Source organism: Entelurus aequoreus, linkage group LG13 (genome assembly GCF_033978785.1).
Source record: "Entelurus aequoreus isolate RoL-2023_Sb linkage group LG13, RoL_Eaeq_v1.1, whole genome shotgun sequence".
Taxonomy (NCBI): Eukaryota; Metazoa; Chordata; class Actinopteri; order Syngnathiformes; family Syngnathidae; genus Entelurus; species Entelurus aequoreus.
In genome coordinates, this window is record NC_084743.1 from 51,933,540 (window position 1) to 51,948,394 (window position 14,855).

Here is a 14,855-nt window from a genome sequence, read left to right on the forward strand (position 1 = left end):
CATGCTCCTGTCAGGAAAACAACTGTCAAGGCAAATGGCGCCCCCTGGTTAGGGAATGAGCTCAAAGCACTTATGAAGCAACGTAACCAGGCTAAAAAGTTGGCGGACTCTTCTGGTCTACTTTCTGATGCGATGATCTATCGTAAATTAAGAAATCGTGTAACTAAAATAAATAGAGGTAATAAAAAGGTATATTATCAGACAAAGATCTATGACTTTAGACATGATGGTAAACAATTGTGGAAAATTTTAAATCAAATAATGGGAAGATCAGCATCATGTAAAACAAATTCGTATATAGAAGTTGATGGAGCTTACCTGACTAAGCCAATGGAAATTGCTACATATTTTAATAATTACTTCACAAACAAGGTGGAAAATCTGAGAGTGAATATGACGCCTTCTGATGGCTCCTCCTCATGCACATTAATTGAAAATCACATAATGAAGGGTAAAAACTGCTGGTTCGATTTTGTACCAGTTGGTAGTTCTGATATTGAGAAATTGTTGTTATCACTGCCATCTGATAAACCTGCCGGGACAGACATGTTAGATGGCAAATTGTTAAGAATTGCGGCATGCCATGTATCAACTCCGATTTGTCATATATTTAATAAATCATTAAGATATGGAGTCTGTCCTGGGGTTTGGAAGGAGGCCAAGGTCATCCCTCTACCCAAGGACAAAAATAAAGATTTTACTGGTAAAAACAGTAGACCAATAAGCATACTTCCTGTTCTTAGTAAATTGATGGAAAAAGTTGTTTTCAAACAAATTCAAGATTACTTTACCTACAACAAACTGATGTCGTGTTCCCAGCATGCTTATAGGCAAGGTCACTCAACATCTACTGCTTTAGCTCAGCTGACTGATGACTGGCTGTCACAAATGGATGTCAAGAAGATGGTTGGTACTGTCCTGATTGACTTTAGTGCAGCATTCGATGTCATAGATCACAACATAATGATCTCCAAACTGAGAAAATATGGTTTTAATAGTATGTCACTTTCTTGGATGTTGAGCTATCTATCAGGAAGATCACAGAGAGTGTGTTTTAATGGTAGCCTATCTGAACGCAAGTACAATTACTGCGGCGTGCCTCAAGGAAGCTGCTTAGGTCCTTTACTTTTTATTATTTTTACTAATGATCTTCCCTGTGTTACAACAAACACCAATATGGTTATGTATGCAGATGACACAACTCTATACAGTACTGCCTCTACCTTAAATGACCTACAAAATAACTTAAATCAGGACCTGGAGAGAGTGTCACTCTGGGTAAATGATAGTAAACTTGTTGTGAATATTGACAAAACAAAAAGCATTCTTTTTGGATCCAGGCATATGCTTGTTGATGACCCACAGCTTCATATTTCAATGTCAGACATACCTATTAAGCAGGTCAAAAAAGCAAAACTGCTTGGTGTGCTATTAGACAGTCAACTGTCATGGTCCGATCATATTGATGGTATTTCAATGAAAATGGGAAGAGGTCTAGCCATGGTCAGGAAGTGCTCCACCTTCTTGACATCCTCAACAATGGCTCAAGTGATACAGTCCTTGGTTTTCTGTCATCTTCATTACTGTCCTATAGTATGGTCCGCTACGACTAAGTCTGACCTGAACAAACTGCAATTTGTACAGAACAGAGCGGCTAGACTGGTACTTAAATGTTCTTTGCGCACTAATATTTCATATATGCATTCACGCCTGTCCTGGTTGTCTGTTGAACAAAAGATGCATTGTAGTCTCCTAATGTTGTTTCGAACTATCATTTTAGATCAATCACCAGATTACTTTTACAAACAGTTTTTAAAATCAACTAACACACATATTCATGACACTAGGAATGCCAGCAATGGCTATTTGACACTTCCTGCTCCCAGGACCAATTCCCTCAAACATAGAGTCATGTATAGATGTACATCATTCTGGAATGGGTTGCCACCTCACATTAATCTCTCACAAAGTAAATTGTCATTCAAGACAGCTTTAAAGATACACCTTTTGCAGCTGCCCACATGACGTGAATTTTAATACTGGTTTTAACTAGCTTTTTATCTTATGTTGTATTTTTCCATTGTATAATGTCTGGTAATGCATGTATTCTTTGTATTTAAATTTTGTATGCTCCTATATGGACCCCAGGAAGACTAGCAGTCGCCTTGGCGTCAGCTAATGGGGATCCATTCAATAAACAATAAACAATAAACAATTATTCATTAGTATTAGCCATCATTATTCATACTTAAAATTTGTAAGATCATTAAATGATACATTTTTTTATCACAATTTCAATCCGACAATATTAAATAATATTTAAAGTATTTCCCTATTGACTTTTATTTTATAAATATATATATATATGTATATATATATATATATATATATATATATATATATATATATATATATATATATATATATATATATATATATATATATATATATATATATATATATCTTTATATATATATATATATATATATATATATATATATATATATTTACAGTATATATATATACACAGTATATATATATATATATATATATATATATATATATATATATATATATATATATATATATATATATATATATATATATATATATATATATATATATATATACATACAGTATATATATACTAATGCTGCCACTGAAACTACTTGGTATTGGATCGATATCCAAATACGTACAATCAAACAACAGAATAGTGTTGAGTAAGAAGTGTTTATTACATTTACCAGATGTAGACAGAACAATGTTAGAACTTATAATTTACAAAAGATTCATAATAGTTTTGAGAAAATAATACAACTGGAAGTGACACAATATTACTGCATACAACAGCAGCTAAATTAGGAGCCTTTGTAACTCGTTATAATTATTTATATGCCGTATAATATATCGCTATTGCAAGAGTTTGCTATCGTGATATAGCTTTTTGATACATCTTTGTCATTGCTTGCTGTCTGCTAATGTGACCACAATATCGTAAAGTTGTATGGTACAGCTCCCCAATATTATAGTCTTTCAACTAATTGTGTCCCATGTTGTCATAATCTCAGACTTTTATATACTTTTTTAGGCCAGAATATAGTCTTAGACTTAGACTTTATTGTCATTCAAATTTGAACTTTACAGTACAGATAAGAACAACATGTTGTTGCATTAGCTCGTTGTAGTGCAGGATAAAAGAGCAATAAGGTGCAGATATAAATAAATAGATTACTGTACAGATAAATATATTGCACTTTAGCATATGCATCCACATTTACGGAAGTATGTTATATTGTCTTTATATTCCAGCGAGTTAATCCGTTTTGGGGGGGAACTGAGGGGATTATTATGATGCGTTCAAGAGTTTTATGGCCTGAGGGAAGAAGCTGTTACAGAAACTGGAGGTTCTGCTACGGAAGCTGCGGAACCTCTTTCGAGAGTCCAGCAGTGAGAACAGTCCTTGGTGGGGGAGGGAGGAGTCTCTACAGATTTTCTGATATATATTTTCAGATATATCTGCCATGAGTATATATAGAGTAATTACAATGTGTTGTAATTGATGATGCACTATTTCTTGAGGCATTAGTCTATTTTTAAAGCATCTTGCCCCAACAGTGAAAACTCGCTCATCATAATTAAGGTTGTAAGAAATGTTATCCTTCAACCCGCCATACTCCTTCATCAGTCTTCTACTCCTCCACCTCTGCTTACTCAGTTCCCCTGAATTACCCATAATGTCGCAGTAATTTCCTCTTTCACCCTTCACCCATCCGTGCAACCATCCATCGAAGCATTCATTGCCTTCCCCCTTCACTTATTCGCTCTGCCTGCCTGCTTCTGTCCCTGCAATACTATATTTGGAGAACAGTGTTCAAAAGTATGATGACTAAATAGCCATAAATGGATTTCCAAGTTATATCAGAAAACCACTGCGAGGGAAGTCAAGATCCCATTAGAGCATCTTTCAGTTCTACCACCAATGCGTGCCATCAGCGAGGTAACTTAATCACGTCGGAGCATGGAGGTTGAAAGCTAATTAACGGGGGTCATGCTTAATAAGTGCTCTGTGATGTTTCTCATGTCAGGACTGGGATGGCAGAATGTAGACAAAAATGTACTCCAGCCATTAGCTTTCCTACTACACTTTCTTATCCCCCCTTTCACTACTACGTCTCACCTTTTATTATCCTGCCAGTGCTCATGTCTCCTTAGTTCTCATTCAAATCTATTCACTTGTAGAAACAGAATATTTTTCCTCTATCCTTAAAGGCCTACTGAAACCCACTACTACTGACCACGCAGTCTGATAGTTTATATATCAATGATGAAATCTTAACATTAGAACACATGCCAATACGGCCAGGTTAGATTAGTAAAGTGCAATTTTAAATTTCCTGCGAAATAATCTGCTGAAAACGTCTCGGTATGATGACGTTTGCGCGTGACGTCACGGATTGTGCGGACATATTGGGACAGCATGGTGGCCAGCTATTAAGTCGTCTGTTTTCATTGCAAAATTCCACAGTATTCTGGACATCTGTGTTGGTGAATCTTTTGCAATTTGCTTAATGAACAATGAAGACAGCAAAGAAGAAAGCTGTAGGTGGGAAGCGGTGTATTAGCGGCCGGCTGCAGCAACACAACCAGGAGGACTTTGAGTTGGATAGCAGACGCGCTATCGTGAGTACGCAGCTTTGGCTTCCAAACATTTGATCGCTTGCTCGTACGTGCGTGCCGCTATGTGCATGTCACGTACGTAACTTTGGGGAAATATATGTACTGTATGAACTTTACGGAGGTGAACGGTACTTTGGGCTTTGGGATTGAGTGTGTTGTGCTGGTGTTTGATTTGTATTGGTGGGTTATATGGACGGAAGGGGGGAGGTATTTGTTATGCAGATTCATTTGTGGCATATTAAATATAAGCCTGGTTGTGTTGTGGCTAATAGAGTATATATATGTCTTGTGTTTATTTACTGTTTTAGTCATTCCCAGCTGAATATCAAGTCCCACCCGCTTCTCACAGCATCTTCCCTATCTGAATCGCTTCCACTGCCCTCTAATCCTTCACTCTCACTTTCCTCCTCCACGAATCTTTCATCCTCGCTCAAATTAATGGGGTAATCGCTGCTTTCTCGGTCCGAATCGCTCTCGCTGCTGGTGGCCATGATTGTAAACAATGTGCAGATGTGAGGCGCTCCACAACCTGTGACGTCACGCTACTTCCGGTACAGGCTAGGCTTTTTTATTAGCGACCAAATGTTGTAAACTTTATCGTCGATGTTCTCTACTAAATCCTTTCAGCAAAAATATGGCAATATCGCGAAATGATCACATAGAATGGACCTGCTATCCCCGTTTAAATAAGAAAATTTAATTTCAGTAGGCTTTTAATCCTCTACATCAAACTAGTTCTCAAATGAGAATGCTTAAAAGCACTACCACTTAAATGGGAACAATAACTTTTTTGGGGAATTTTGCCTGTCGTTCACAATCATTATGAAAGACATGACGATGGATGTGTGGGAAGCAGATCAGAATCATATCCATATTTAAGTGTTACTTCTTTCTAAACTCCTATAGTCATATAAAGAATAGCTAGTATTCTTCCTTCTTTTGAGTCTCATAGTAAGGTGTCGGCCTTCTAGATTGGAATGTGTCAGAGTAGAGATAACTCGGAGTAGTCTAAACAAAGGGAGTGGGGGCGAGGGACAGAGGGAAGATCACGGGACTTCCGGGGGTTTGAGGGGACCGGGCTGGGAAACGCTGGTGTGCTAGATTGGTCTCACGTTTGTCCTCTAAGCTTGGAGAATAAACCACAAAATACCAATTTCTGCCTGGTGATTAAATATAAACATCAGCTTATGTGCCATAAGAGAATCTGGGAGAGACTAGCAATTTAAATTCCCCATTGGAGGAATGCTGGTCAACGCAACAATGATTGTATGTCTTTATGAAAAAAATATATATATATATACATTAACCCCCCCCCCCCCCCCCCCTTTCCGTGGGACAAATTTTCAAGCGTTGACCGGTCCCCAGCTACAAAAAGGTTGGGGACCACTGTAATAAAGCACATTTCCCCATCAGAAGTAATGTAAATATGAATAATGGGTTTCAGCCTCAACAACAGTCCTTATTTTAGTAAAAGTTTGTACACATTGAACACATAAAGTACTTTACAGTACTATATTTCAAACAAACATAACAAAAAGGCGCTGGATTAACTTTCTATTTAATAACAATTTAAAACAAAATAACTAGCTGACACGCACACCCTGTCACTAGCCCCATGGTGCTCTCACAGTTTGTAATTACACAACTCCTTAATTTAAACACTTAGTTTGCTACAATGATTAAGAATAAAAAATACAATCCACTTTACCTTGTCGGTTAATCTGCTGTGTGTGCAGCTGAAGAGAAGGGGAGGTTTGGAAGGCAGTATTGACAACTTTGTGGATACTTCCTAAATGTTTCAAACCAAGCATTGGTTGTCCATTGCTTTCTTTAGACTCATATTGAGCTAGCACAACTAGAAAAGTGTTTGTAAAAGGCTTAAAAAACACTAAAAACCCACAAAAAGTAGTACAGGACATAAGAGCAGCACTGTGGTCCAGTGACTGAATGAGTACCAGAGTTCTATTAGCCCACTCACAATGACTGTGCTGCCGGGCACTAAATGGCTGCGCTGTGAGACACACAATGGGTAGATGCAATGTTTGTAAACGGAGACAAGGTTCGTAGACCAAAGCATATTTTTATTTAATCCGTGGTTCATAAATTGAAAGGTTTGTAAAATGAAGGGTTCGGAAATTGAGGTTGCTTTGTATAGAATTACCTAATATTTTTGTATTTGCAGGAATTTCTATAGGGGTGGGATGTGATATTTTTCAAACCAGCAAATGCCACCTGTGTTAATACCTCTATGCACCAATACATGACAACATCTAAAAAGAATACACCTTTAGAACAATATTATTTAGACAACTTCGAGTACATGTGTCTTGTTTTCAATAGTTGCTGAGTGGTTCTCATCAGAAGTCCTGAAAAATGGTTTACTCTGTATTCAGCAAAATGTGCTCCATTTCAAAAGAGAAACCATTCTGTCAGAAATCTGTCCCAGTTTTGTGTCAGCCAACAAACAAACACAGCGAGCAATTCCTTTTGGATTGCTCAGTAGCTCCAGCAGACTGTGGAATGACTCTTCAAACCCTCATTTGGTCTCCACCTATCAGCCAATCTGTGCACATGCGTCGGTAAACAAATTCATATGCACAGGCAGCTTTAAAACTAACAGTTAAGGCTAACATGAATGCAAAATGTTATTAAATGTATGCATGTGTAAAATTGTTTTATGCTCATGTGGGGATTAGATCATGTGTTTGTGTATATAATTAGAAATCCCATTTTTCATACCTACTGAACAGGATGGCACAGGCACTTACTAAAGGTGTCAGTTTGATCATTTCTCCCCATTGACTTTCAATTTCATGTGTTTATGAATATTGAATACATACATAAATGTGGCACACTAAGTTGCTGTCACACAGCATAGAGCAAAATGTGTGATTTATTAAATACCATGTGGGATATCTCTAGGTTATGAAAGCATTTTGTGGATAAATATTCTAAAACGTGTGTAGATTGCATGTCAACTTCCCGCTAAACCCTCACAGATGGCATATATGTCTTTTTTCCATTTCTTCTGAAACTGACTCACCTGTCTATCTTCATGCCTTTTCACTCCATCACCCAAAAGGCAAGACATTATTAATGGATGTGTGGCGTATAGCAGTATTCTATATCCCATGACTGCTAACACACTATCAAATCACACACACTTAGTTTTGGGAGAAAAAAAAAAAATTCAACCTGGAAAAATATTTTTCACAACAGTTAAAGTGCCCTTCTGATACTGACAACATTGAAACTTACAGTGTGTCATAGATCTGGACCTAAAAATCATGTCTACAGGTAAAATTACCCCAAAATAGACAAAGTCGTGATTTTAGGCTTGTTTTTTTTTTCGAGTTTCAGCACATTTAGAAACGTCCCTTTTTAGCTCCAAAATGTGGGTGGGCTTGCATTAGCATGCTAACGTCACCTACAGAAGATTAAAGGTGGTTTAATAATGCATGGTAGCGGTAGTTCTGACCCCAAAATGCACAGACAGCATGTAGGTAAACATGTATTTATATCCGAAACCAGTAGATACTGAAGCAGGGAAGTGCACCCGAAGCACAGGGAAAGTTGTGCACGTCTAAGCAAAACAATGAAATAAAGCAATTTTAAAGCCAGCCCTGTCTGAAGGGCAGGGCTGGCTTTAAAATAGCCTAATTGGCAACCAGTAACAGATGTGCCCAGATTGCCAATCAAAGACAGGTGAGGAAGGCAGTGTTCAGGAACTTTATACAAAAATAACCGGAAATATAAAACAAAGAAAAGTCAGACCTGTGATGACAGGTCCTGACAGTGGCAGGTTGTACCATACCATTTATAAAAAGTTATAAAACTAAAGAAGGGGTCAGCCTGCATACATTACCAATCAATGGGAATATGACAAAAGTATGGACCTCTCCTATCAAATTGACTCGTGCAAATTGGATGGATGGATGCATGAGTGTATATATGCATGTGTTTGTATATGTACAGCATGTGTATATGTATGTTTGTACAGGGAATGTGTGTGTGGATGTATGTAGCGTGAGTGTGTATGTACAATATGTACTGTATTTGTGTATGTATTTGGGAGCGTATGTACATATGTATGTGGGTAAGTACCAATGTGTGCGCGTATGTATGTATGAATGAATGTACGTATGTGTGTATATATGTATGAAAAATTGTGTGTATGAGTATGTATGTGTATTTCTATGTACAATATATTTGTCTCCCAATGTGTGCAGGAGCCAAAGTACGGCCCCAGCCACCCAGAAAGCCCAACCCAAAGCAGCAGGCGCGGTGCCCAAAGGCCAAACAAAACCAGCGCTCGTCCGTCCCAACCCGACGACTGCACAGCCCCCACGCTCAATGCAAACACGCCATCCAAACTATCCACACAGCAATGTGTTTACACAAGTCCCGACCGAGGAACAACGCCTCTCAACGGGGGAAAAAAGTCAACGCATCCCGCCCACATGTCAGCCAGCAAGCCAACAACAGCCAGTCCCCACATCTCCATCAGCGCACAGCCACCAATCACGGCCCCACGACGAATCCAACCCATCACAGCAATGCCAACCGCCGGTAGCACCAAAGCTAGTACCAACACCCGCGGCCTCCAAAACCAATGCAAGTGTGTCCGGCCACGCAACCACAAAAACGCACATGGAGGCCACCAAACCACCGAGCCCAACACCATCCATAGCCTAGCCAATCGAGCAATGAGACATTCGCCCTGGCCAACCAAACACCCCAACGCGCCGTCGACTACACCCTGCGCTACAGAAGGGCAACCAGCACGCAGCCCCCCCGGGAAAGGGAGGAAATGACCCAGCACACAGCCGGCACCAAGGCCTAACTACCACCAGTCCGACTGCCCCCAAGTATGCCTGTCAGTGACGTGCGGTGAGGTTCATGACTGGTGAGGCACGGACTTCATCACAGTCAGATTTACAAACATATGAACCCTAAAGAGTATCTTATTCACCATTTGATTGGCAGCAGTTAACGGATTATGTTTAAAAGCTCATACCAGCATTCTTCCCTGCTTGGCACTCAGCATCAAGGGTTGGAATTGGGGGTTAAATCACCAAAAATGATTCCCAGGCACGGCGCCGCTGCTGCCCACTGCTCCCCTCACCTCCCAGGGGGTGAACAAGGGGATGGGTCAAATGCAGAGGAGAAATTTCACCACATCTAGTGTGTGTGTGACAATCATTGGTACTTTAACTTAACTTTAACTTTACACATAGAAACTGTAGCACACAAAAAAGCACATTTAATTAAAAAAAAACGTTATTATGGTCTTACCTTTACTTATAAGTGCGGGAACAGTGGTGTTCGTGTTGGAGGAGTTGTAAATGTATGAAATATGAAATCCGTGCTGCAGTCTGCAGGTGTACCTAATGTTGTGTCCCCGCAGTCGTTCGCAGCTCCTCCGGCGCGAGCATTGTTGTTTTTGCACATTTTGGCTTCTTGTTAAGTGACTTTTTTTTGGGTGGATTCGGTCTTGCACGTGGAGGGTTTGGGTGTGGGCTTTAGTTGGTGTGGCGCTCCCGTCGGGCGGGGCATTCTGCGGCAGAGGTGCTTGGCACCGAGAGGCGGGGTTATGAGGCGAGCCTCTCACAGTGCGTCTTCGCAGCAGTTTTATGATCGCTCAGCACAAGAAATACTTTACACCCATACAGTTGTTGACAAAATAAACTGGACATTATATACCTCAGCTAACTAAACTATGGAAATGTATAATATAATTCATATAGCAATACGGTCTCACTGCACAGTAGGCCAGCAGTTAGCCGAATCATTGCGCACAATCCATGTTGAGGCACAACTGAGTGACGTGCCTCAACCGTCTCTTCTCAGTATTTAAACGGCAAATGTGAAAATAAAAATAAAAATAATCTAAAACTGGTAAAGTTAAATGGAAAATAACTTTAGTATAATCACTGGATACATATAACAATGTAATATTTTTGTTTTTGTTTTTACATTTTTTTTCTTTCCATGATGGCAGGTGAGGCCGTCCCTCCCCTGCCTCTAGTGACGGCACGTCACTGATGCCTGTAGATCCTGGCTGATCCCCGACCGACAGCGGCAAGCCCCCCAATCACCCACGAGAGAGACAACCCACAGCCGACCCCAAGGCAAAGGTCATACAAGGATCAAAGTGCCTGACTCAGGTGGCCTGATACTCCTAAAGAACCCCCAACAGTATTCCTCCAGTGACATGGTCCTTTGCCTTCACCAAGACTCCCCCTTAATTCAAGGTTCAACTATCCAGTCAACGCGCCTCTCCAGAGTCCCAAAATAGACATTACCAGGAAGCTTGAGGCGTACGATCCCACAATAGATAAGAAGACACATGCGATCCCCCTTCTTGAAAAACGGAACAACGACCCTGATGCTGCAGATTCGCGTAAAGGATCTCATCCACCTCTGGGGCCCTGCCACCGAGGAGCTTTTTGATCACCTTGGCAACCTCAGCTCGAAAGATAGGAGAGCCCACAAGTCTCCAGGCACTGTTCCTTATTGAAGGACATGTTCGTGGGTTTGAGGAAGCCTTCTGTGGTGGATGGTCCGAAGCTTAAACAGCAACAAAAGTGAGGTTAGTACAAAAGGTTTATTTACCCATAATCAAAAAGTACAGAGTTGGATTGAATTGTCCATGCAGAGAACTCGAGAATCAAGCAAATCACACACAGCCCTTGTCACTTGGCCATTTTATCTGTTTCCCTCATGCGTCAAGGTCCTGTTGTTTTCGACCTGTTTGTTCTGCAACATCCTTGAATCCCTTAGTCATAATATACAATCAAAACATTTTGTAGAATGGTCAGAGCGACTATATATTCAACTTTCACCCATATATGATCCTTCAATGGTTCAGAATAGAAAGAAAGAAACGAACAGACATTCTTGACAGACACAAAATATAGTTCAAAGGTCAGAAATTCCACTACACTTCAAAGTATACCTTCCAGTGGTCCACAACAATTGGAGCATCTCACTATCCCCACCATAAACAGTGTTCTGCTTCCCCCTGCTTTTCCCTTGCCTGGACTGTGTACTACAAATCTGTAAAAATGCAGGATTTAGGATCATTTATTTTCTGCTCTTAAATCACCCTTTGAAAGCCTATGCTACAAAACTATTCCTACTTTTTTCACTATGTTAAGGAATAAAGTTAAATCTGAATTATGGCTAATGGAAATGTCACTTGTGGCTATCAATTATACATTTAGAGCTATTTTCATTCATATTTAAAAAAAATAAAAATTAGGTCTGGTTGTGTAATTCCAAAGTCAGTGGCATTCCTCACCATCGGGGACACAAGTGCTTCAGAGACAATGCCAACTTCTATTCTCATATTGCTTTCATAGATGAAAACGGGAGAGTAACTTTTCCTGGCACGGTCAGTTTGTCTGCATCGCATCTTTCTGTGTACCCCTAACAACATGGCAGGGGTTGGAGTTAAAGTGACAGATTGGAGCTCTAACGCGTCAGTAACGATCTCTGGTGGGGGTGATTGCGTAAGGACAGTGTTCTGCAGAGATGCATGCTATATTTGTATTTTTTTGTTAGTGGCAATGTAGCGATTGTGGGGTTGGACGCATGGTGCATGCACGTGTACACAGACATGCATACTGTGTGTCTCTTTTGTGGAGGCTTGTATATGTGCACTTGTCAGCATATGTCACCTTGCTGCGGTCACCCAGACATAGTCCAGTAGCAGCAAGCACAACTCCTGGTGAATGTCTGCTGTGGCTTTGTTCTGAGGCATTATATAAGGATACACACAGTGGGCAACACAGGGGCCCCATGTGTTGAGGCACATTTTACAATTGTCAAATGGTTCTATTTTTTTCTTTTGAATTGTCCTCCAATGGCAATGCACTGAAGAATACAAGCCTACCTTATCGGCACAGACACAGAGAAACATACAGAAGGTCCCCAGCCTGTGAGTTCTGTTTTTACGACTGCAGTGTAAATTGAGTTTTGGTGCAAGTCAGACTTTCGCTCTAAATTTTACACAAATTAACACTTAAAGGACCCATATCGTCCAAATTAATTTCACTGATAAGTACAAACCCTGTTTCCATATGAGTTGGGAAATTGTGTTAGATGTAAATATAAACGGAATACAATGATTTGCAAATCATTTTCAACCCATATTCAGTTGAATATGCTACAAAGACAACATATTTGATGTTCAAACTGATAAAAAAAATTTTTTTTTGCAAATAATCATTAACTTTAGAATTTGATGCCAGCAACACGTGACAAAGAAGTTGGGAAAGGTGGCAAAAAATACTGATAAAGTTGAGGAATGCTCATCAAACACTTATTTGGAACATCCCACAGGTGAACAGGCAAATTGGGAACAGGTGGGTGCCATGATTGGGTATAAAAGTAGATTCCATGAAATGCTCAGTCATTCACAAACAAGGATGGGGTGAGGGTCACCACTTTGTCAACAAATGCGTGAGCAAATTGTTGAACAGTTTAAGAAAAACCTTTCTCAACCAGCTATTGCAAGGAATTTAGGGATTTCACCATCTACGGTCCGTAATATCATCAAAGGGTTCAGAGAATCTGGAGAAATCACTGCACGTAAGCAGATAAGCCCGTGACCTTCGATCCCTCAGGCTGTACTGCATCAACAAGCGACATCAGTGTGTAAAGGATATCACCACATGGGCTCAGGAACACTTCAGAAACCCACTGTCAGTAACTACAGTTGGTCGCTACATCTGTAAGTGCAAGTTAAAACTCTCCTATGCAAGGCGAAAACCGTTTATCAACAACACCCAGAAACGCCGTCGGCTTCGCTGGGCCTGAGCTCATCTAAGATGGACTGATACAAAGTGAAAAAGTGTTCTGTTGTCTGAAGAGTCCACATTTCAAATTGTTTTTGGAAACTGTGGACGTCGTGTCCTCCGGACCAAAGACGAAAATAACTATCCGGATTGTTATAGGCGCAAAGTTGAAAAGCCAGCATCTGTGATGGTATGGGGGTGTATTAGTGCCCAAGACATGGGTAACTTACACATCTGTGAAGGCGCCATTAATGCTGAAAGGTACATACAGGTTTTGGAGCAACATATGTTGCCATCCAAGCAACGTTACCATGGACGCCCCTGCTTATTTCAGCAAGACAATGCCAAGCCACGTGTTACATCAACGTGGCTTCATAGTAAAAGAGTGCGGGTACTAGACTGGCCTGCCTGTAGTCCAGACCTGTCTCCCATTGAAAATGTGTGGCGCATTATGAAGCCTAAAATACCACAACGGAGACCCCCGGACTGTTGAACCACTTAAGCTGTACATCAAGCAAGAATGGGAAAGAATTCCACCTGAGAAGCTTAAAAAATGTGTCTCCTCAGTTTCCAAACGTTTACTGAGTGTTGTTAAAAGGAAAGGCCATGTAACACAGTGGTGAACATGCCCTTTCCCAACTACTTTGGCACGTGTTGCAGCCATGAAATTCTAAGTTAATTATTATTTGCAAAAAAAAAAAAAAAGTTTATGAGTTTGAACATCAAATATCTTGTCTTTGTAGTGCATTCAATTGAATTTGGGTTGAAAAGGATTTGCAAATCATTGTATTCCGTTTATATTTACATCTAACACAATTTCTCAACTCATATGGAAACGGCGTTTGTACATTTTTTATGTATTTTTTGCTCCTGAAAATAATCTGCCAGTCATTCCCCATTATATCAATTCGTTTTTGAGTAATGGGTAGAAAACTAACTACATAGAACACCCTCTTTCTATCGCCAGACTCGAAATGCCACCTCCTCTTGTTGTGACGTCATCTACAGAACTGTAGACCAATTCCCCGCATAGACTTTTTTGGGAATTTTGCCTATCGTTCACAATCATTATGAAAGACATGACGATGGGTGTTTTTATTTAAATGCATTCTAAATATTGAATAAACGTATACAAAGGTCCACTTAAAGCGGCGCCAATGGGAGCTCCACTGTTCCGCCCAATATATTTCCAATAGATAACCATTCAAAAAGCGCCAACAATGCTCCAGTTACATTTTGTGACATGAATACTAACCAAGTATTTGTGATATTGTTATTATAAGCGCTAACGTAGATTAACTATTTATAGTGGCGACGTGATCACTTTTCCCCGTTTCTTTGCGAGAATTATGAAACCTTTCTCATCTAAATGGG